Raw genomic sequence first — 25100 nt, 5'->3', positions numbered from 1 at the left:
TGCCTAAACACAGTGCTTCTTAGCATGGATGAAACAAGAGAAACAGCTCCCTGTTCTTGCTCACTGATTACTAATAGGTGTTAAAAACATTTTCCTACAGTGACCATAAGGAGAAAACAAAGGTACTTTTGAAAACTTTAGAATGAAAAGGAAACCGATCTGGTTCCCCATGAGAGAAAAGCATTTAAACTACTTGTAAGTCAAGACTAATTATTTTAAAGGAGTTTCTTAATTATGGAGAGGGACACTTACATATCTAGAAGTTGACTACTTTGTACTTATTGTCAATGCCTTCTAAAAATACTTCATTACTTAAATGCTGCCAAAAAAGTAAATATGCCCAGTTTTAAGACTGAGCAGAGCCTATAACATAATTTTCTTAAATATGTGTATTTCTCTGTGCCATTTTACATGCCAACACATTTATATAAGTCTTTTAAAATGTGCTCTGAAAATCTAGTCCAAAATATTTGGCAGTAAAAATAACATTGCCCCAATGAAATATCAACCTATCATCTACTTTCTTTAAAAGTACATCTGCTACCAGTAATCTTCTAATACACTGAATTTCAACAAGTCTAATTCAACAAAAAATACATATTAGTTAAATTATATTTTAGGATTTAATAAAGTATAACACAGTGACAATTAAAACTGAAAAGCAATTATGTTCTGAGGTTAAAAAACAAGAAATCAAGAAATTTAGAAATTATGAAAGTACAGAGGATTTAAAAGTTCTATTGAATAGAATGGCATAAGAATAATTATTGCTCAGCTATCCTTTTGACTTATGAAGCTTCAGCATGAGAGTAACATTAATTATTCTTTTTGAAGATACACACACAAAGTGGTGGCCTTCAAGTGAAATTGTTCACACAGACAATTTTGCTTAAAAAACGTTGCAAGTGTCTGAATAAATGAATTCATACCTACTTGTTACAACTTCTCAACATTTAATAAAATTATACTCCACACTGTATTGCAATTATACTCACGAGGAATACAATTTCTAAACTGCTTTCAAATTTAACATATCACAATTATCCCCATGTTTTTCTAAATGTCAAAAATTCCAAACTTGCTGTTTAAAATGTTCTTAAGAATAAAAATTATAATTTCAAGATAAATAAGAATCCAGTAAAAACAATTACACAATTCAAAAGAAATTGAAAAGATATGCCAATTTAATGCATAGTAATCACCTACAATATGGCTGCTGGGAGATATTAAACATAATATCTGAACATTGTTTACATTCTTGCTCCACATTGGGCTTTATCTCAGGCCTAGGAATAGAATGGGGTTCCAGAATTGTCAGAAGGATCTTCAGAGTCATCACATAGAATCAAGAAAGTAATAAAAACTAATGTGTGATGGTTAATATTGCTTGTCAACTTGATGGGACTAAGAGTTTCCCCATAGCTGGTAACACATTATTTCTCGCTATGTCTGTGGGGCATCTCTGAAATGGTTAGCATTTGCTTCAGGAGACTAGTAAATTTGGGTGGGCATCAACCAAACTGTTGAGTGACAAAATAGGACAAAAGAGCAGAGAAAGTGTAAATTTGCTTAAGCTACCTGGCTGCCGGCCGCCATCTTGGTTGGCAGTTAATTTGCATATCGCCCTGATTAGCCAATGGGAAGGGTAGCAGAGGTATGGCTAATTACCACGTTTCTCTATTATTAGATAAGATTATTATATAATTTTCTATACTAACAACTATAAACCTACTTTTGTCCAATCCTGCATATACAATGGGATGTTATTTAGTCATGTGGAGAGGTGGGGAGAATATGGCATTTGTGACAACATGGATGAATCTTAAAAGCATTATAAGTGAAATAAGTCAGATAGAGAAAGACAAATACTGCATGATATCACTTATATATGGAATTTTAAAAAGCCAAACTCACAGAAACAGAGAGTAGAATAGTAGCCACTAGGTGAAGGACTTTGAGGGAAATGTGGAGATATTGGTCAAAAGATACAAACATTCAATTAAAAGACAACTAATCGCTTCTCGGCCTTTTGGCTAAGATCAAGTGTAGTATCTGTTCTTATCAGTTTAAAAGACAACTAAATTCTGGGGATTTTATGTACATCATGGTGATTATAGTTAAGAATACTGGCCCATCTGATGTGGCTCAGTGGTTGAGCATAGGTGCATGAACCAGGAGGTCAAGGTTCAATTTGTGGTCAGGGCACTTGCCAGGGTTTCAGGCTCAATACCCAATGGGTTCAGAAGGCAGCTGATCAGTGATTTTCTCTCTCATCATTGATGGTTCTCCCTTTCCCTTCCTCTCTCTGAAATCAATAAAAAAGATATATTTTTAAAAGAATATGGTATTATATAGTTGAAAGTAGCTAGGAGAGATCTTAAATGTTCTCAGCATACAAAAAAAAAGGCAACCATGTGAAGTGATGAAGGTATTAACTAACCCTTCTGTGGATATCATTTCACAGTATGTTTTTCAAATCAACATGCTGTACACCTTACATTTATACAAAATAATTAAATCTCAATACAGCTGGAGATATATATATATCCTATCTAATAAAAGGGTAATATGCAAATTAACCATCATTCCGTCACAAAGATGGCGGAACCCATAGCCAGAAGATTGCGGCACCCAGTCCTCCCAGACCTGCCAAAGTTCCCCAGTCCCAGGGGGGTGGCTATTGAGAGCAGGCAGCGTGAGCGGCCTGACGGAATGCTTGCTTCATCGCTGTTGTGAGGAGGCAAGCATTCCACCCCAGTCGCAGCAGGCCTTTGGGCAGCAGGTATGAAGCAGCCGCGGTGGGGGGTGAGGGAGACGCTTGTGTTGTCGCCCTGGTGACAAGGCAAGTGTTCCGTGCCCGGCCGCGGAGGGCCTCTGGCCAGGCAGGGCATGAAATATTTGTGTTGTTGCAGGCTGAGCTGACGGACCCCCCCTCCCATGCATTAATTTCATGCACCAGACCTTAGTGTGTATATATATATATATATTCTTGCAGGAAGATTCCTGCAAGAATAGGGCTTCCTGAGACCAGATCGAAGCAGAGAAGGGAGCGAAGCCCGCCAAGGCTGGCTTCGCTCCCTTCTCCACTGCCTCACTCCCTCCCTTCACCACTTCACACTCGGCTCCCTCCCTTCTCTGCCACCTGGGCTCTCTCCCTTCTCCGCCACTTTGCTCCCTTGCCAAGTCACAGATCCAAGGCCCGGATCCCCCAGGCAGCATCAGGCGCTACCGGCCCCGCCTCGCCGGGTCAGAGATCCAGGGCCCGGGTCCAGCAGGCAGCGTCGTGTGCTGCCGGCCCCGCCTGCAGTATATAAATTAGCTGCCATCTTTGTTGGCAGTTAATTTGCATATCACACTGATTAGCCTATGGGAAACGTAGGGAAGGTACAGTCAATTACCATGTTTGTCTACTATTAGATAGGATACATACACACACACACACACACACACACACACACACACACATACATACACACACATATATCAGGAGCAGAGGAGGCAGAACTAAACAGTAGTCAGATGGAGAGGAATCCTCAAAATCAGATTAAGAATATAGCCCCAACTTTATAGGACAGTGGAAGGTGACATTATAACCTACCATAATAAAATATTTATAACATTAATTTTTAAAAGCATTAGCCAGTAGATTATTCAATCAGATTAGAGTGAAAGATAACAGAGTCTGGGAATTATTCAGGAAGACATTGCGATAAGCTATTTAGGGTGATATGACCATGATAATTGCTAACATTTATCAAGCTCTTCCCATGGTGCTGGTGCTTGAAAAGTATTATTTTGTTTTCAACTCTGAACAATAACAGCTTGGCAGTATTTTCATCCCCATTTCAATATACCAGGAAACTGCAGCATAGCCAAAAATGGTAAGAATGGGAGGTTTGAACAAGAAAGTCATACAGGTGAGAGGTAAGAGGCAAAGATGCTCCTTGTGCATCACACAGAAAAAACAAAGAGGGGACTTAATTCAGGAAATGCATGAGAAATTACCAGAAAAATCACACAAAGTATCAATGATCTTAAAGTTCAGTGAAATGGAGTCTAATTCCTGAATATGAAATGTTAACGGAAACTTATTGTGTCTGACAAGGGATATTTTTAAGAGCACAAAACATCACATACTATTACTATTTTTAGAATTTTAAGGATATTTTTAAACACACTGATATTATACCAGAAAAATTGATATGAAGATTGTCTTTGTGTGAAAATCTACTGCATTAAGGTGTAAAATCATGGCATTAATTTTAAAATGTGACATTAATTGTCAACTGTAGTCATCTACTTTTCTTACAGTATATAAATATATTTTTTTCTTTATTGCAAATCAAATTTAAAATTTGTTCTTATTGTGAAACCAAGAAAATCAGTAGTCATGCAGATTTTAACAGAAGAGACATACTGGAAATTTAATGAAGGATAAATATAAGTTCTAAATAAAAAGCTATGTTCATATTCGTTCTCTCTCTCTCATACAAGCACACGCACGCACACACACACACACACACACAATTAATTAGAAAGAATAAAGAGCTTTCAGCAGCCTATATAACAGTATTTTTGTTTTGTTTTATCCATAAGCAAAGTAATGCTATGACAATTCTTTTCTAATTCAGCAGCATACATTTTCTATAGAAGAGAGAAACCTTGTAAAAATAATATCTTGGGTTACACCTTCAACACTGAAAAACATACACAACACTGAACCCTTTACCCACAAGATTTAAAACAGTTCATATATCCAATGAGTGTTGGATTGTGTCTATATAATCCACCTGTGATTAGAATGATAAGCCTAAGCATAAGGAGGCTGACCAAGTCTGTATTTCCACATTGTTAGGTTTCTAACCTCAGTTTTCTCTGGCCTGTTTATAGCAGCTAGAAGTTAGCATTCATCCCACTAGAAACTATCTGTTAGAAATAAGGTTGTAAGTTGAATATGCTGCTTAAAAATGAAATGCTTAGTCTTTACTTTATTCCCAGTGAAAATATTCAATAGCAATAAATTCAAACAAATAAATTTTCATTAAGAAGTTGACTAGAAGAATCCATAGGCAGCAAAATAGCAGACATATGTCGTAGTGATATCTGTACAGATACAGCTCCTAAGGCAATAGAAACTAAGGAGAAAATAAACAATTGGGACTACATCAAAATAAATAGCTTTTGCACAGCAAAAGAAACCACCAACAAAACAAGAGAGCCCACTGCATGCATGGGAGAACATATTTACCAGTGTTATATCCCATAAAGGTTTATTTAGACTCCAAATTTCATAGGGAACTCATACAAGTTAACAAAAGGAAGATAAACAATCCAATCAAAAACTGGGCAAAGGACCTAAATAGACACTTTTCAAAAGAGGACATAAGAAAGGCCAAGAGATATATGAAAACATGCTCAAAGTCACTAATCATCATGGAGATATACATCAAAATGACAATGAGGTACCATCTCACACCTGTCAGAATGGCTATAATCAACAAATCAAAAAATGACAAATGCTGGCGAGGATGTGGAGAAAAAGGAACCCTCTTGCACTGCTGGTGGGAATGCAGACTGGTGCAGCCACTGTGGAGAACAGTATAGAGTTTCCTCAAAAATTAAAAATGGAACTCCCATTTGACCCAGTGATCTCACTTCCAGGGCCCAATAAATCAGAAACACCAGTCAGAAAGGATATATGCACCCCTATGTTCATAGCAGCACAATTTACTATAGCTAAGATTTGGAAACAGACTAAGAGCCATCAGCAGATGAGTGGATTAAAAAACTGTGGTACATCTACATAATTGAATAATACGTTGCTATAAAAAAGAAGGAACTCATACCATTTGCAACAGCATGGATGGACCTGGAGAGCATTATGCTAAGCAAAATAAGCCAGTTGGAGAAAGATAAATATCACATGACCTCACATATCTGTGGAATATAATGAACAACATAAATTGATAAACAAAAGTAGATATAGAGACAGAGAAGCATCAAACCGACCACCCAAACTCAGAGGAAAGGCTGGGGGTGGGGTGGTAAGAGATCAATCAAAGGACTTGTATGCATGCACAAAAGCATAACCCATGGACACAAACAGTAGGGGGGTGAGGGCATGTGCTGGGGGAATGGCTGAGGAAAAGAAGTCTATAAGGGAAAAAAGGAGAAATATGTAATACTTTAAACAATAAAAATATAAATTAAAAAACACAGAATTTTAGTAACACTAAATACTAAATGCAAATCCTAGCTTTAGAGACAGTGAATCTCACCCTGCCAAGCATGGCTCAGTTGTTAGAGTATTGGCCTCAGCCCTGAAGGGTTGTAGGATTGATTCTCAGTCAAGGGCACATACCTGGCTTACAGGTTGTATCCTGGTCAGGTAGGGGTGCATGAGGGAGGCAATCAATCAATATGTCTATCTCACTTAAATGTTTCCCTCTCTCTCTCTCTCTCCCTCTCTCTCCCTCCCTCCCTCCCTCCCTCACTCCCTCCTTCCATCCCTCTCCCTCCACCCCTCTCTCTCTTCCACTATCTCTAAAAGTCAATGGAAAAAAAATAGCTCCAGGTGAGAATTAACAAAAAGTAAATAATAAACAAATGCATACATACATACATACATAGATACTAAATAAATAAATAAATAAATAAATAAATAAATAAATAAATAAATAAATAACAGTGGATCTCTATTCACTAATTTTGGTAAATGAGGAACGTATTAGCCAAGCAAATATCTCAGGCTATAAAATGCAGATATTTGCCAAATACTCAAAATGTGGAACAAAAAAGAATGGACAGCTAGTTGTGTGGTTTTTAAATAAACACTAATGACATTCTCCAAAGCAAAAAAAAATCAGAATGACAAAAATCTAGCCAAAATGAAACTATAAATCATAGTGGGGAAAACAGTACACATTGGATAATTCTGGACACTGAATATGTTTTGACTGAAAGTGAAATCTGTTGGGCTAGACAGAAACGAACTCTCCTCTCCCCACCTTTGAGTGGAAGCCTCTAAAAATTCTAAACGTTTTTAAAATTTATTGATTGGAGAGACAGGGGAAGAGAGAGGAGAGAGAGAGAGTGAAACATGGAAGAAAAATGGATTTGCTGTTCCATTTATTTATGCATTCATTTGGTTGTTTCTTGTATGTGCCTTGATTAGCGGAGTTACTCTAATCAACTGAGCTACCAGACCAGGGCTAAAATGAACAGATTTTTATCTTCTCTCTAACAGCAATTGAAACAACAGAAATATTCCGAAGGCAGAAAAGCAGGTCACAAACTTTAAGTTTCTAAAGTCTTATGAACTAACTTCCAAAATAATATATATTTTTTAAATCAAAGGAGAAAGGTGATAAAGTCTATCCCAAAGATTATTTCTATATGTAGAAAAATAATCATGACATAGAACACATACAGCCCTCAATTGTTACATTCAACCACAAAATATACTACTGAGGTCAGTAAAACATTGTCTTACTAAAATAAAAATTAATAGAAAGTATCTATATAATAAAAATTCATGGCCTCACTGTAAGTTTTTTGAGATAGACTGAAATAAAAGTTCCAAATATCCAACTGAATCTCTCCTCCAATCGTTACAAAAATAAATTGTGAAATAAAAACTAATTTTAAAAGTGCTGGTCGAGAAATACAAACTCTGACATGCCTGAACGATCAATATCGATCATTCACATCAGTGATTAAGTTCATTTACTCATTTAACAAAAATACAAATTGAGCTCTAGCTGGTTTGGCTTAGTGGATAGACCGTCGGCCTGTGGACTGAAGGGCCCCAGGTTTGATTCCGGTGAAGGGCACATGCCCAGGTTGTGGGCTCGATCCCCAGTGTGGGGAGTGCTGAAGGCAGCCAATCACTGATTCTCTCTCATCATTGATGTTTCTATCTCTCTCTCTCTCCCCCTCTCCTTCCTCTCTGAAATAAATGAAAGTTTAAAATAAATAAACCATATATATATATATATATATACTAGATATGAAAAGCTCTCTTGTGGTTTTTAAGGATGAAATAGGTTAATGAACTTCAAAGTTTCTCACAGTGTCTGCAACATACTATGATTATCCTTTCCAAGTTCTACATTATATACATATCTTAACATATCTGAAATTGGATGCATCATAATAATCTATAGTCTATCAATTTAAATGGCAACATGCTTTTTTCCTCAATGGTACATAAAATTGTGTTATATCTTATAATAAGAGGCATCTTATATTTGTTGAAATATGATTAAGAGATGCCATCCTATCTAATAAAAGAGAAACATAGTAATTAGCCATACATCTGCTACCCTTCCCATTGGCTAATCAGGGCGATATGCAAATTAACTGCCAGCCAAGATGGCGGCCAGCAGCCAGGCAGCTGGAAGCGAACATGAGGCTTGCTTGCTTCAGTGACGGAGGACTCCAACGTTCCCCGCCTGCCTTGCCAGCCTCTGAGCTTGCAGTTTGAAACACTGTAACAAATATAGAAGCTAAACAAAACCCCAGAAACCTGCTTTCAGCCCGCCGGGATCTCAGAGATGGAGTTATACATTGTTTCGATTGTAGAACCCAAACAAACCAGATACCTGCTTTCAGCAGCAGAGGGCTCAGAGCTGGAGCCAGAGCTAAAGCTGGCCCAGAATAAAAAAAGAAAAGAAAAAAAGGAGAAGCTGGGAGCTTCAGTCACCCACCCGCCTGAAAACAGCCCTCAGCCCCTCATCCAGACTGGCCAGGAACCCCAGTGGGGACCCCCACCCTGAAGAGTGTGTGACCAGCTGCAAATAGCCATCATCCCCTCACCCAGGCTGGCCAGGCACCCCAGTGGGGACCCCCACCCTGATCCAGGACACCCTTCAGGGCAAACCAGCCAGCCCCACCCATGCACCAGGCCTCTATCCTATATAGTAAAAGGGTAATATGCCTCCCAGCACCGGGATCAGCGGAGCCGAGAGGCCTCCCGGCACCGGGATCAGCGTGACAGGGGGCAGCGCCCAAACCTCCTGATCGCCCTGCGGCTCTGTGTGTGACAGGGGGTGGGGCCACAACCACCCTATCCGCCCGGCTCTGTTCGTGACAGGGGAAGGTACCCCAACCACCTGATCAGCCCTGCTCTGTGCCTGATACGGGGGAGCTCCCCAAACCCCTGATCGCCCTGCAGCTCTGTGTGTGACAGGCTGCGGTGCCCCAACTCCCCAATCGGCCCTGCTCTGAGCCCGACCAGGGGCTGCATCTAGGGATTGGGCCTTCCCTCTGCCACCCGAGAGCAGGCCTAAGCCAGCAGGTCATTATCTCCCGAGGGGTCCCAGACTGCAAGAGGGCACAGGCTGGGCTGAGGAACCTCCCCCCCCCCCCCGTGCATAAATTTTTGTGCACACACACACATATATATATATAGTTCAACACATATCATATATATATATATATAGTTCAACATATATCATATATATATAATATATATATATTATATATATATTATATATATATACACACACACACATATATATATGATACATGTTGAACCCTGGCCAGTGTCACTCAGTTGGTTAAAGCGTTGTCCCATGCAACAAAGGGTTGTGGGTTTAATCCCAATCAGGGCAAAGAATATGATAAATTTTATTGAGAAAGCAGCCATAAATATAGTATACTACTTTTAATAAGTAACATAGGGGAATTTTCATATTAATAATTAAAAGTATACTAATGCATTTTAATATGAATTTGCCAATCTATTTCTAAAGAGTTTATATAAGTAAAAATACCTTGCAAATTTTAACAAGTCTTCAAATTACCATCTCAGGATTACAAAGTAAAATGAAAGTTGTTTTTAATGAAAGAATCCTTGTAATGCCTAGAAAATTGCCCAGCTACAAGAAACAACCCCATTATTAGAAATACATAAGTCAAAAATTATTTCCTAATTGGACACCTCTTCCTGTCAACCATATTGGATTCATTGAATTGAACTTTAACAAATATCCTGCTGCTCATCTAGTTTCATATTTATTCTCACTTGGATATCTGCTAGTATTTCCAAGGTCCTTGCTCTTATTTATTTATTTTTATATCCTTTTAAATATGTCTTTATTGATTTTAGAGAGAGAGAAAGGGAGAGGGAGAGAGAGATAGAAAAGAGAGATTGATTGATCCACTGCCTCCTGCACACCCCCTTGCCAGGGCTGGAGACTGCAACTCAGGAATGTGCCCTGACCTGGATCAAACCTGCAACCTCTTGGTGCCTGGGTTGACGCTCAACCCTGAGCGACACTAGCTGGGCACAAGATCCTTGCTATTAATCTTGACTACGATTGCTATATTTCCCTATTCTCCAAATAGGATCTCCTCTTAATATCTGAGGAATTTTTTTGTTTGCTTGTTTATTTGTTTTTTGTAAAGATCTTGTTCACTAAATGTATTAAGTGAACAGGCTGCGGTGCCCCAACTCCCCAATTTTGCCATCTTTATTTAAAAACTAAAATATGAACTTAATTATTAAAGTACTAAAATGATACATTAATAAATACTTATGATTGATGATTATATACATATACTTTACAGCAATTACTCTCCCTATTTATACTTGCCTTTTCAATATATACAAGGTGTCACAAATCTCACACACACACACACAGGGTTACTTTATAAAAATGTGAAATATTAAGTTATTTTCCTAGGACTGCTGATGTTTAAGTCTGATGAGTCCATACACTTTCTTATAGTTTGATGTAAAGTATGCTTTCAAGGAGACTGCTTATGAGTAAATACCCAGTCATAACACAGAGTTAAGTTGAATGACAGAGGCCATTTGGTTTGAGAATGAAAGCATTTAATTTTAATCAAAGAGTGTAAAAATATTCATATGTGGTTTTTAATGTTCTTTATTTTTTTCTTTTTTATACACTTATTTGACCAATATTTAGTGTCTGTTTTTTCCCTTCACATACACTTTCAAAAAAGAGAGATCAATGGTTACTTTTAAAACTCAACTACCATTCTGCAATGAAATAAATAATATCTCCTTTTTCACAGTTCATATGCTTTCTCTGGTTATATTTTACATTTGCCCAAACCTATAAAGCAGAATGGAATTTTGTAGGGAGATATTTGTTGAATGTAAGTTGGAAGTATTTTCTAAAGTTTTTTTATATTTATTAATTTTAATTGAAAGGCTTCTTTGTCCAAAATCTCTACAAAAATAAAGAGATTCTAGTTTATAAATTGATTAGAAAATATGAATCATTCAATGAAATTTCTATTTCACAGAAACACAGTATCATATTACATGAAAATCATCAATTTAGAAAAAAGAATATTCTATCATGAATATAAGGGATTTTATTCAGATGACTCATAAATCTTATTTCAGAAATGGTCCAGGAATTTGGCAAATAAAAATTTTGAAGTCTTGGCAAAAGATGCTTGGGGATTCAAAGTGCCAAAAGCATTTCTTTATTTGGGTGGTCTCAAAGATGAGGTCAGATCATAGAATGGGCCTTAAAAATACATGGAACATTCACATCTGTAATAATTATAAATGTCTGTAACATGACACAAATTAATGCAGCAGTATTTATGGGACAAATTGTGAAATAAGTGAGATTTTTATTAATCATGTGTTGCTGGTACAGTATTTAATTCATAGTATTTTAAGATACCACATTGTTTTATATATATATATATATAAATCACCAGTCACATGGTTTAAATTTTCTAAGGATTCAGAAATGTGTTTTTCAACATACATATTAAAAATAGGATCATCTGTGTCTCTTATATAATTCATAATATCTCATAAATTGCTTTTTAAAAATACATTCATTTAAAATGCTGTTTCTTTTCTCACATTACAACATCCAAGTAAATGAAGAATTTTCACTTCTAAGTCTACGAAGAGACTGAGCTATAAATTGGTTCACAGGACAAAAAAAAAAAAAAGACCACGAAAAGCAGAATGAATTATGGTTTTCACTGAAACAAGAGTAACTGCAGAGATAGGCTTTACTAAGAATTAAGGTTTCTTTTGCACTATGGTTCCCTGATAAGTTTCTGTAGAGAAGCTGTCAGCCCACTGGAATAACAGTTACATTTTAAAAAAGTGATAAATTATATGATTATAGTGTTTTATATAGTTTATAGGCTTGTTTATTATAACATTAAATCTATTAAAGCAAGGTTTGCCAAGGAAATTGATTTATAAAAAGCCAAAATTTTTTTAAAAAACTCCCTATCAAATATTAAAATTTTTAAAATACTCCTATAGTTATTTTGGGAAAAATCATATCATGTGAACCTATTATTATTTGTAAGTTAATACAATTTATTTACTTATCTACTCAACCCTTCATTCAACAAATAGCTGCTGAGTTTTATTATATGTCAAGGAATAAGCTTTATTCTCTGGGAGATGAACATGAAAGTACTGAATATAAATATTATGGTTCGTATCCAAAAGCTATTTATTCATGAGCAACTTTCTCAAATTTTTGAAGTTTTATTTTTTTTAAATGTTTTTATTGATTTCAGAGGAAGGGAAAAGGAAAGAGACAGAAACATCCATGATGAGAGAGAATTATTGATCGGCTGCCTCCTGCATGCCCCCTATTGGGGATCAAGCCTGCAACCAGGGCATGTGCCCTGATCTGGAATCAAACCATGACCTCCTGGTTCATGGGTCAATGCTCAACCACTGAGCAATACAGGCTGAGTTTATTCTTTATTAAATGAGGATAATTTGAATCTCCTTCAGAGAAATTAAATCACTCATTAAGTATATAATATGTGTCAATCAAAGTTACACATCTGGTCTGTTTTGATACTGTAAGGCTTGTAAGTATATATTTATTATGTAATAAATATATACAACATAATTCCTGATGGAGTGAAGTAGACAAATACAGGGATAAAGAGCCATCTAGGGGGGCAATGAAAATACATAGAATTCCAATAAAATTATTATCAACCCCCATGCTGCCCCAAACCTCCATATTTTTCTGATCTAAGCCCTTGATTCATCTTGTTGGCAAATGTACTATACTATCATATGTTTGTAGTCTCTTCTCTAATAAATATCATTTAGATTTTATGCTTTCCTTAGATCCTATCTTGTGTCCTTTCCTGTCTTCACTGCTTAAAGATGTCTTTTTGTAGTTGTTATTGTTAATCCTCAAGCAAGGATATTTTTCCCATTGCCACTCTAGAGAGAGTGGAAAGGATGAGAGACAGAGAGAGAAACATCAATGTGAGAGAGACATTATTGATTGGTTGACTCCCCATGTGCCTGGACCAGGGCCGGGGGTCAAGCTTGCAATCAAGGTACATGCCCTTGACCTTAATCAAACCCAGACCCTTCAGACTGTGCTCTAACCAATAAGCAAAGCTGGCGAAAGATAAAGATGTCTTTTGAGATAGCCTTGATTTCAAGACAACTTTGATCAAATGTCTCTCATAATCCTCTACCGTAGCACTTCAGTCCCAGTCTTTCCATGCTCACCCATTTCTCCATTTGGTTTCAATAAACACAGAGGCAAAATACACACACACACACACACACACAGCCAACCAGCATGGCTTTGAACACAAAGAGCCAGCTAGGAGGTCACAGGTGGGTTCCCAGTCAAGGTACATGCCCAAGTTGTGGGCTCGATCCCCTGTGTGGGGCATGCAGGCGGTAGCTGCTCAATGGTTCTCTCTTATCATTGATGTTTCTATCTTTCTCCTTCTTCCTTCCTCTTTAAAAGCAATAAAAACATATTTTTAAAAAAACAAACATACATATATTAGAGGCCCGGTGCACAAAAATTTGTGCACTCGGGGGGGTGGGGGCCCTCAGCCTGGCCTGTGCCCTCTCGCAGTCTGGGACCCCTCGGGGGATGTCCACCTGCTGGCTTAGGCCTGCTCCCTGAGGGATTGGGCCTAAGCTGGCAATCAGACATCCCTCTGGCAGCCCGGCAGCCCTCAGGGGATGTCCACTTGCCAGCGGGGAGCAGACCTAAACTGCAGTCAGACATCCTTAGCGCTGCTGAAGAGGCAGGAGAGGCTCCCACCACCACCCCTGTACTGGCATCCATCAGCCTGGCTTGTGGCTGAGCAGAGCTCCCCCATGTGGGAGCACACTGACCACCAGAGGGCAGCTTCTGCATTGAGCATCTGCCCCTGGTGGTCAGTGTGTGTCATAGTGACCAGTTATTCCCAGTCCTTCTGCTGTTAGGGTCAGTTTGCATATTACCCTTTTACTATATAGGATAGAGGCCTGGTGCACGGTTGGGGACCAGCTGGTTTGCCCTGAAGGGTGTCCCGGATCAGGGTCGGGGTCCCGCTTGGGTGCCTGGCCAGCCTGGGCGAGGGGCTGATGGCTGTTTGCAACTGGCCATACCCCCTTCAGGGTGGGGGTCCCTACTGGGGTGCCTGGCCAGTCTGGGTGAGGGGCTGAGGGCCGTTTTCCAGCTTGCCGGCGACTGAAGCTCCCAGCCTCTCCTTTTTTCTTTTTTTTTTCTTTTGGCATTTATTTACCTTCTATAATTGAAACTTTGTTGCTGTCACTGGAGCTGGGAGCTGGCTCCTGCTCACTGCAGCTCTGAAGCCATGGCCTGCTGAAAGCAGGTATCTGGGGTTTGTTTAGCTTCTATAATTGAAACGTTGTTGCTTTCGGAGCTTAGAGCTGGGCTTAGAGCTGGGCCGCGGCTGGCGGGGAACCTTGGCTTCCTCCATCACTGGAGCAAGCAAGCCTCCTGCTCGCTTCAGCTGTGTGGCTGCCAGCCGCCATCTTTGTTGGTGGTTAATTTGCATATCTTGCTGATTAGCCAATGTTAAGCGTAGCGAAAGTACGGTCAATTACCCTTTTTGTCTGTTATTAGATAGGACACACACACACACACACACACACACACACACACACATATATTATGTTAGCTTATGTTAAAGAGATCACTGAGTTTGTTTTTTTCTTCAACTAATACTTATCAATTTCCTACACATACTCCAAAGAACTAGTGCATAGCAGTAAACTAACAGAAAAAGAAAATACCCTCATGTTAGTCCTCATGAAGCTTAATTCCAGATTGAGACGATATAGAAAATGAACCATAAATTCATGGTGTATCCATTAGTGGTAAGTGTTATGGTGAAAAATATAACAGACTATAGTGTAAGTTCCTGACATTAATTTTTTTATTGTAGTGTAATTCCTTGGCATATTAAACTTTTGAATGCCAAGGCATTCATTTCACGACATCATCTTGAATAAGCATATTGCCACAGCTAAATGACACAGCTACTAGCAAAACAACCAAATAAGGAACTAGACCACTCCTACCCATGAAAGACCCTCTTTCAAAAAGCCCAGGACAACCTACATAACTCACTGCTTGAGCGACCTTGCTTCTCCTTTCCTGAGCCCTAATTCCCAGTCTTATGCTTTAAATTATCCAATAAAGAATGAACTCAAGAAACCCTAGACATCCACCATCTGCTTAGTAAGGGCAGAGTCCTATTCTGAACTCTTTCTCTCTTTCCACCCACAACCTCCTTGTTTGGCTCATGGCTGTGCTGTTTACCCTCCAGGACCTGTGAAAAATAAATCTTTTTCCTCAAAGTTTCCTGATTGCTGTTGCTGAAGTGTGTCCTGAGAGCATAAAAGAAGAACAGTCCACTCCAGGCTCAGGTGAGTGCCTCAGTTGTCCCTGGCTGAGAGTACTACTCTCACAGGCAAGGATCCAGGGAACAGAGACTGCAAGGGATAGGGAGGTGTTCCAGTTATGAGACATCCATATCTTTGAGTGGACTCTTGATTTGGTTGTAACTGCACATTAGGAAGAATAATCAGCCTGAGATGAATGAGATGGATTTGAGAGGATTTAGGGGGTGTGCGGGTAAGTGGTAGAAAGAATAACAAATGATCAAAGGTGATCATTTTAATTACCCCGATAAGAGGAAATAGCAATGTTAGTAAAGATTCTAGAGAATTCAGCCCTAAGAGACTTGTGGAAATCAGTCCAAATTTTGTTAGTTCTCAGGATGTGGGAGGGAGGGATAGGATGGTACCAAAGTTGATAGAGATGGCTGTACTAGCCACAGAAAAAAAGGAGTGTCAGGGTTATTCAAATTTGTGGGGAAGTAGACAAAAATAAGGACACTTATAGGTAAGTCTGTACATATAAAAAGACTCAATAAAGATTTAGCCCTTAAATCTCAAGCACATATATAAATCAGTCTTGAAAGTATAGAGAGATTCTTTGTTACAGAATTCTGACTCCATCACTTCTAAGTGTGTATAACCACACTATACATACTTCTCAATTCCTCAGCACCTCATCTATGAATGTAAACAATCATTTCACAACATTTTTCTTCTACTGTTTCCATTTATGAAAGATTGGTTCTATAGGATAGTGGGAAAGAAAGAAAAACCTGCATTTGGATCCACTAATGATAAAAAATAAATTTAGTTACAAATGATTAGCATGACTTGAAGAAAAAGTAACAAAAGAAAATAGTATGGTGAATAGACTTTTAGAAATTATTATCACTAATTATTTTAGTTTATTTGCTTGTTTGAGCATGTCTTGCGGAGAAGCCTTAAAAATATTTGTAGTTGATTTGCTGAGGGGTCATGCAAAAAGATTAAAAATTAAAGGAGGTAAGATTCTGATAAAGGAGAAATATTGCAGATGGAGAGAGATAATCCTATCAATAATTCTATCAATAAAGAGGGAATATGCTAATTATCTGCCACGCCCTCAAAGATGGCAGTGCCCATGGCCACAAGATAGCAGCGTCCAGTCCCCTCAGCCCTGCCAGTTTGACAGGTGCATGGCATGGCTGGGCCAGCCCCAAGGCAGGTCCGGCTGCCCCGTGAGCCTGCCTCCAGAGTCCCCCAGTACCTTCAGGCCCCCAGCCGCCCAGGGCCATTCCGAGGCGCAGGCAAGCCTTGGGTGTCAGCTGCCCAACCACCCAGGGCCGGCCGAGGGACGATCAAACAACTGAACAAGCAGACTTCATGGAGCGACCAGGCTGGCAGGGGGGATAGTGAGGGACGACCAAATGACTGAACAGCAGGCTGCGTGGGGTGACCAGGCCAGCAGTGGGGGCTGTTGCGGGTGACCAGATTGGCATGGGGGGCAGTTGGGGGTGACCAGGTCGGCAGGGGGGACAGTAAGAGGTAACCAGGCCAGCAGAGGAGGCAGTTGGAGGCGACCAGGACGGCAGGGGGAGGTGCAATTGGGGGCAACCAGGTTGGCAGGGGGTCAGTGGGGGGGTGATCAGGCCGGCATGCAGAGGCAGTGAGGGGTGATCGATTGGCAATGGGGCAGTTAGGGGCGACCAGGCAGGCAGTCAGGTGAGTAATTAGGAGCCAGTGGTCCAGGATTATAAGAGGGATGTTTGACCTCCAGGCTAGACCGGCACTCAGACATCCCCCGAGGAGCCTCAAATTGGAGAGGGTGCAAGCTGGGCTGAGGGGACTCCCCCCACGTGCACAAATTTCGTGCATCGGGCCTCTAGTAAAGTAATAATATAATTAGATATATTAAAGGATAAATGAAAATTGAATGAAAAAAATATAAAGCACCATAATAAGTGAAAACACACACACACACACACACACACACACATACACACACACGGAATTAATAATTAGACTTAATCTACTTTTTGCCCCAACAAGAATAGTGTACAGAAGACATTAATATATCCAGTGAAGGTTCCAAAGTGGCTAAGAAATACCAATATAGCTGGAGTAGATGTTGGGAAGACAAAGAGTCTTGTCCTCAAACATTAATATATCTTTTTCATCTTAATGACTGGCCACTTACTCCAATGCTAGTACAAATTAATCTGTGACTTCAATAGCCTGACGACTGAAGATATTCTCTCTACTTTTCCCACTCCTGTGTGTATTTGCTTAAATATTTTGCTTGTTTTATCTAAGGTCATTTGAAGGTGATGAAGTTCATGAAGGTTATCTAAAGGCCCCTAAACCATCCCTTGGCACTGACCTTCCTTGAACTGATTTAAAAATCAGTGCACTAGTTAAGCTTACACTTCGATATTTACTTTACAACTGAACCTGCTGTATGGCCTTTGATACATTATGTAACTTCTCTGAGACCTAGTTCCCTCATCAGGAAAATTACAAAGCTGATGAACTTAAAGGAAAATTGTGAAATTTGGCCCTAGCTAGGAGGCTCAGTTGATTGGGCATCGTCCAGTATATCAAAAGTTTGCCAGTTTGATTTCTGGTCAAACTTATGAAGGAAGCAACCAATTGGTGTCTCTCTCTCTCTCTCTCTCTCTCTCTCTCTCTCAAAAATCAATGAAGCACTGTGTGGCTCAGTGGTTGAGCAATGACCTAGGGACCAGGAGGTCACACTTTAATTCTGGAGCAGGGCACATTCCCAGGTTGTGGGTTTGATCCCCAGCGTGGGTCATGCAGGAAGCAGCTGATCAATGATTCTCTCTCATCACTGATGTTTCTCTCTCTCTCCCTCTACTCTGAAATGAATAAAAAATATATTTTGGAAAAAAATCAATGAAAACACATTCATGGGTGAGGATAAAAAAATAATAATAAAATTTGTTGAATTTTTACTTTATAAGTTTTGGGTTCTGGCCCTAGTCTTACCAATTGCACAGCATTTGGCAAGTCCCTTCTATGCCTGAGAAATCTATTTCCTTATCATAAAAAATGGGAAGTGAAGTAAATGATTAATAATGTTCTTCAAGCTTAGAGTCCAAGTTGAATGGGTGATTGATGACACAGTATGGGCAATTCCATGTTACATAAGTTAGGCTGTTATAATTTTTTGTTGAGCAAATAGATCAGCCTCCTCTCGGCGCCCCCCCCCCCCCAAAAAAAAAAGTAAGAAAGAAACTTCTTATTTTTTAAAATAATAACAGAGAGAAAAAAATTGGCACAAATATATTGCTAATGATACTATAAATAGTACACATTTTATACTCAGTCTATTATTCAAAATATTTTTTCAGTAAGGCCAAACTTCCTTACATAAACTTTCAAAATTATATATTATGTTTAACTCAATTTTATTTATGAATCATACATGTTTCAGCTTCACCAGACACATTACAAGTATGGAGTCTATGCCAAAACATATTTTGTTAATCTCCTCTAATATACAACAGATACCAAGAGAAAGGGTTTATATTTTAAAAAGTAACTTCAAATAGCAGGTACAGCCCTGCTAGTGGAAATTCAACTTTTCCTCCCTATTATTTGTTGAATTGTGTCCACTGCCAAAATTCCTATGTTAAAGTCCTAACCCCAGTACTTCAGAATGTGACCTTATTTGGAGATGGAATCTTTACAAGATAATTAACTTAAAATGAGGTTATTAGGATAGGGCCTAATCTAATATGACTGGTGTCCCTATAAAAGAAAATTTGGACATAGAGACACACATAGAGGGAAGATTACATTAAGAGATACAGGGAGAAGACAATTATCTATAAGCCAAGGAGAGAGACCTTTCCTCACAGTCCTTATGAGGAACATAACCTATGGATACCTTGATCTTGGACCCATGGCCTCCAAAACTGTGAGACAATAAACTTCTGTTGTTTAAACTCCTGAAAATGGAGTACTTTGGTACTGAAGCCGTAGCACACTATTAAAAAACCTGTTTTGAGCCAAATCCTCTCTTCCCCCTTTCCTAGAGTCAGCATATGCACTTTTACGCTTTTCTATGCAAATCCATAAACTGGAAATCATAAATGCCAAGAAAACAGTTTAGGAATCCATACAAAATCAAGCCAAATGGGGGGAAAATGACTATTTTACAGTAAAGCAACAGATAGTAATAGATTCCCTAAGTTTAAGTAAACAGAAGGGAACACAGGCACAAACTGATATATCTGAGTTCCATTGGTTTGGCCTTCTATTTAAGTTCCAATTTACTGTGGGATGGACAAGATTCATTATCCTATATCATCATTAAAAGTGTTAAAATAGTATGTGATTAAATATAAATTTTAACTTTACATAAAACACTGATAGAGTTAGGGCCATCTTATGGAAAATAAATTTGGATGGTAGCAAGACTGAGGTTTTTAAAACTAGGAGAAGTGATATGACAAGAAAAAACAAACATAGGAATATAAACTGTGTGTGCATGTGTGCATATGTGTGTGTATGTGTGTGTATGGTGAAATGGGATCCCTCAGCTAAAATTAATTTCTAAAGTCAACGTCACTAAGAATAAAAAATATCAATTCTTATTTATATAGATGTTTATGAGATTTACTAGAGGCCTGGTGCACAAAAATTTGTGCACTCAGGGGGGTCCCTCAGCCTTCCCAGTGCCCTCTCGCAGTCTGGGACCCCTCGGGGGATGACCACCTGCTGGCTTAGGCCTGCTCCCTGGGGGATCGGGCCTAAGCTGGCAGTCAGACATCCCTCTGGCAGCCCGGCAGCCCTCGAGGGATGTCCACTTGCCAGCAGGGAGCAGGCCTAAGCTACAGTCAGACATCCTAAGCGCTGCTGAGGAGGCAGGAGAGGCTCCCGCAACCACCGCTGTGCTGGCAGCCGTCAGCCTAGCTTGCGGCTGAGCAGGGCTGCTCCTGTGGGAGCACACTGACCACCAGGGGGCAGCTCCTGCATTAAGCATCTGCCCCCTGGTGGTCAGTGTGTGTCATAGTGACCAGTCATTCCCAGTAGTTCTGCTGTTAAGGTAAATTTGCATATTACCCTTTTACTATGTAGGATAGAGGCCTGGTGCACAGGTGGGGGCCGGCTGGTTTGCCCTGAAGGGTGTCCAGGATCAGGGTGCAGGTCCAACTGGACTGCCTGGCCAGCCTGGGTGAGGGGCTGATGGCTATTTGCAGGCTGGTCAAGCCCCCCAGTGGGGACCCTCACCCAATGGGGGTGTGGTTAGCCTGGGTGAGGGGCTGAGGGCCGTTTTCAGGCTGGCCACACCCCCTTCAGGGTGAGGGTCCCCAATGGGGTGCCTGGGCAGCCTGGATGAGGGGCTGATGGCTGTTTGCAGGCTGACCAAGCCCCCCAGTGGGGACCCTCACCCCATGGGGATGTGGTCAGCCTGGGTGAGGGGCTGATGGCCGTTTTCAGGCTGGCCATGCCCCCTGGCGACCCAAGCTTCCAGCCTCTCCTTTTGGTCTGGAAGCAGGTATCTGGGATTTACTTATCTTCTATAATTGAAACTTTGTAGCCTTGAATGGAGCCCAGGGCTGGCCAGGGCAGGTGGGAAGCTTGGCTTCCTCCATCACTGGAGGCAACCCAAGCCTCCTGCTCACTCCAGCTCTGTGGCCGCCGCCATCTTAGTTCGGTTAATATGCATACTCGCTCCTGATTGTCTGGTGGGCATGGCTTGAGGGTGTAGTGGAGTGGTAGAGTGATGGTTAATTTGCATGTTTCTCTTTTATTAGTGTAGATAGCCTGTAATTTCTAAATTTCTATGCAATAGAAATGGAACAACTGTGTGTTTCAAAATGGAGAGAAACATGTGCAGAGCAGTTTTCCTTTCTCTATAAGGATTTGACCAATAGCATAAGGCTATGGAAATTTCAGGTAATCTAAAATTCCTCGTAAAATAGGTCAAATATTCTGAAGAGACTTTCATTTTTACTTCTTCCTAAGTCCCCTGAATCATCTGTTTTTAAAAAAATGCAGTAAATTACTTATTTTTCTTCCTGAAGAAGAAAAGATATGTCAGGAAACCTTCTATGCATCTAGAGTAATATGAGATCATAAATAAGATATGGGTTGAAATAATTACACCTCAATAAATAAAAGGTCTATCATCTTCCAAGACATGCATTGCTTTCTCCACAATTTTCCTAAACCAAAGGGCAGGGAATAAAATACATGTTCATTGAGAATTATTTTAAAATAGCATTGTTAGCCTGACTGGTGTGGCTCAGTGGTTGAGCATTGACCTAAGAATCAAGAGGTCAAGGTCGATTCCCAGTCAGGGCACAAGCCTGTGTTGCTGGCTAGATCCCTAGTGGGTGGTGTGCAGGAGGAGGCAGCCAATCAGTGAATCAGTGATTCTCTCTCATCATTGATGTCTCTCTCTCTCTCTCTCTCTCTCTCTCTCTCTCTCTCTCTCTCTCTCTCCCTTCCTCTCTGAAATCAATAAAAATATATTTGAAATAGCATTGTTAAATAATGGAAGACAAGCAGAATTATTGCCTTTTTTATCTACTACCTAATAAGGTATTCAACATGAAGCAATGCATCCTAACAGAAATAAGTCTTGAATGGCAGAAATAATTTTACCTGGGTGGCAAAAAAATTAGTAGAAGAGCTTTTGGTATAAATACTTACCAATATTATTAAGAAAGAACACTCATATTCCTTAAGTACTCTGAGAGAAAATTAAAAGACCATGTTTATTTATCAACATAATGCCCTTTCTCTTCAAATATACCCTTTTCAAGTTGTTTGCAACCAAAGCTACCATGAAATTTCACCTGAAAAAAATTTCTACAATCTTAAATAAATCAGAGAATCTCTATTTTAGTGATAATGATAACAAACATATAACTGGAGAACAGGCTTATCTCTTTCCCACTGTCTTGAACAAAAAGTCTACAGCAGTGTGAGAGGCCATATGGAATCAGCCAGATGGAGACAAAAGAGTTCTGTAGGTTGTTATAAAGGAGTATATTACCCTCCATTTTAAAAAAGTATTATAAAACTTTAAGAAAAATTCAATAGATATTGGAATATTAGGCAGATTGGTGGGCAAAGTTTTCTCCATCCTACACACGTAATGACCTCCAAAGGCAGGGATCCACCATAGTTACTTTAGGTACTCAATCTATTCTACCATTTCCCAAAGACAAACCAATCATCACAGCAATTTAAGGACATCATTACTTTACTCTTAGAAATTTAGATTATCCTAGTCACTTACAGGTCAAATACCATCAGATTGTAACTGGTTTTACAATTACTCTTTTGAAATGTAGGAAAAGCATAGTATATTCCAAGTGATAGATGAATACATAAAATATACCTTATTTAACCATTATAGTCAACATGTATTGTCTCATAAAACAAATGATTATTACATATTAAAAACTAATTACCAGAGCTTTAAAACAACAGAATGCATTCAACAATTCTTCCCAGTTTGTATTTCTATTTTGCTTCGAAGCAAATGTTCAATAACAATAAGTTAAGTGCCATAGTAGGATTGTGTAGCCTAGGGAAGGGAATATAGAGGGCAGGGACTTGAAACTGAGTCTTCAAAGATAATTAGGAGTTTGACAAGTGAATCACAGGGAAATGGTTAAGTAACAAAGGGAAAGAAGAGAATTCCATGTGGAGGGAATAAGCATGAATGAATGTGGCCTGTTCAGGGAGCACCAAGTATCACATTCTATGCCTTCAGAGCTAGTTCTGTTCTATACAACATACATAACACTGGACTATAAAAACATGATTATGACCATGCATAAATACCTTATCATTTTCTCTTTAAATCAATAACATTACACACTAATATGGGCACAAGCAAACAGGGAAGAAAGACGCAAATATTTTACTCATGCTTTTCTTGTTTCCTTCAATTTTTAGTCACACTTTCAGGCCCTTATAGTACTGCCAGAAATAAAAGTAACACATAACAAATATGTCCACACACTAAGTACAAAATAATACAAAGCATGAACATTTGTGCTGGAAAAACCTACTGCCAATGTGTCAGATGCACTGACTATTAGTGCACAAGCAAGAGCCAAATTCAGACTAATCATGCTAAACTCTGTGTTGGGTCTGACCCAAGCTTTTATTTTTAAACTTTTTAATTTTCTAATTTTTATTTAACTATCCAGACAGGCAATAACAAAAGCAACTTATACCGGTAAAGGGAGGGCAGTGACAGAAAATGTGCAAGTTGCCACACAAAAATTAAAGGGAACTGAAAAACAGTCCATAAACGGTGACTCATTTTTCTATAGGTTATTTTATTTATTATTCAAAAAATAAATAGTAGGAAGGTGCCAATCCATTACACAGTAGGAAAGTGCCAACATAATGGATAGTGAGGGTGAGGATGATAATTAAGAAACCACCTTTGCAGAGAGCATCACTGTGTAACACAACACTGAATGTATTACGTAACCTTGCCTCATCTATATCTTACATACAGAAAACGTGAAGATAATAACAATCCATAAGCACGACTAGGCATTTATTCTGCACCAATACCTGTGTTAAGCTCCATTCTTATGTAACCCTCAATACAATTATTATTTACACATTATTGATTGTTCTTAAACACTTATGATAACCCAAGGGGTATTGTCATATGGATTTACCAATGGAAATAGAAGACTCTGAATATTCAATCCATGAGCTCACTGTTCAGCTGTATTTTGAAATTTTTAAAGAGGTTTGGATATGTCAAGGTGTCCTTTATAACCTAGAAAATGGTCCTTATTTCTGCCAGAAGCTTAATAGGAGCCCTCTTTAAAATAAAATAGTCCCAATGGGAGGATAAGGACACATATGTAATACATTAATCAATAAAATTTTTTAAAAAAATAAAATAGTCCCATTGTAGCAATCTTCAGATTTTTTAAAAAAACAACTGAATAATAATGATTATGTTCATTATGTTCATTAGGCAGTGAACCTAGGTAGATAGATATGTAGACAGGTAGATATCTAGAAAGAGAATGAGTGATCTATCTTACCTCTGGCACTGGTAAAAGGCAGTGGGAACAAAAGGAACTGTATGGATTAGAGGTTTACCAAAGGGCTAAATATCATTTTCAAAGCGCTATGTTTCTTAATCAGCTGCTAAAATTAGGATCTAAGGCGGACTAGAAAAGTCCATGATGAAAGAAGCCAGGAACAAATAAGAAAAATGATTTAATATACTATAATTCTATCAAAATGTCCATTCAACTGGACTATCATTAGATTTTCATAGTCAGAAAATTCAGGATACTTGAAAGGGAAATAATATATATCAATAACCTCATGTTTTGAACTAACGCAACAGGGGCACTGAAATGCAAGGTATATATTCTGACATTTCAGAGTCTTGGGACACTTTTTAAATCAAATTTAACAAGGCATTATATCACATTGTTTTTAACCCATA

The 25100-nt window shown here is 39.0% G+C and overlaps 1 protein-coding gene and 1 non-coding gene across 14 annotated transcripts in view; one reads left to right on the top strand and one right to left on the bottom strand.

Moving 5' to 3' along the window:
• ADGRL3 (adhesion G protein-coupled receptor L3) overlaps nt 1-25100 on the bottom strand; it is a 770556-nt gene that overhangs the window by 408948 nt on the left and 336508 nt on the right. The window lies entirely within an intron of this gene.
• Nucleotides 2014-2195, top strand: LOC118660869. Its single transcript, XR_004969067.1, has one exon. It is a non-coding gene; the product is annotated as a U2 spliceosomal RNA (small nuclear RNA).

Source organism: Myotis myotis, unplaced genomic scaffold (genome assembly GCF_014108235.1).
Source record: "Myotis myotis isolate mMyoMyo1 unplaced genomic scaffold, mMyoMyo1.p scaffold_m19_p_1, whole genome shotgun sequence".
NCBI lineage: Eukaryota > Metazoa > Chordata > Mammalia > Chiroptera > Vespertilionidae > Myotis > Myotis myotis.
Note: the sequence above shows the minus strand (reverse complement) of the source record. Positions and strands in the feature narration are given on the sequence as shown.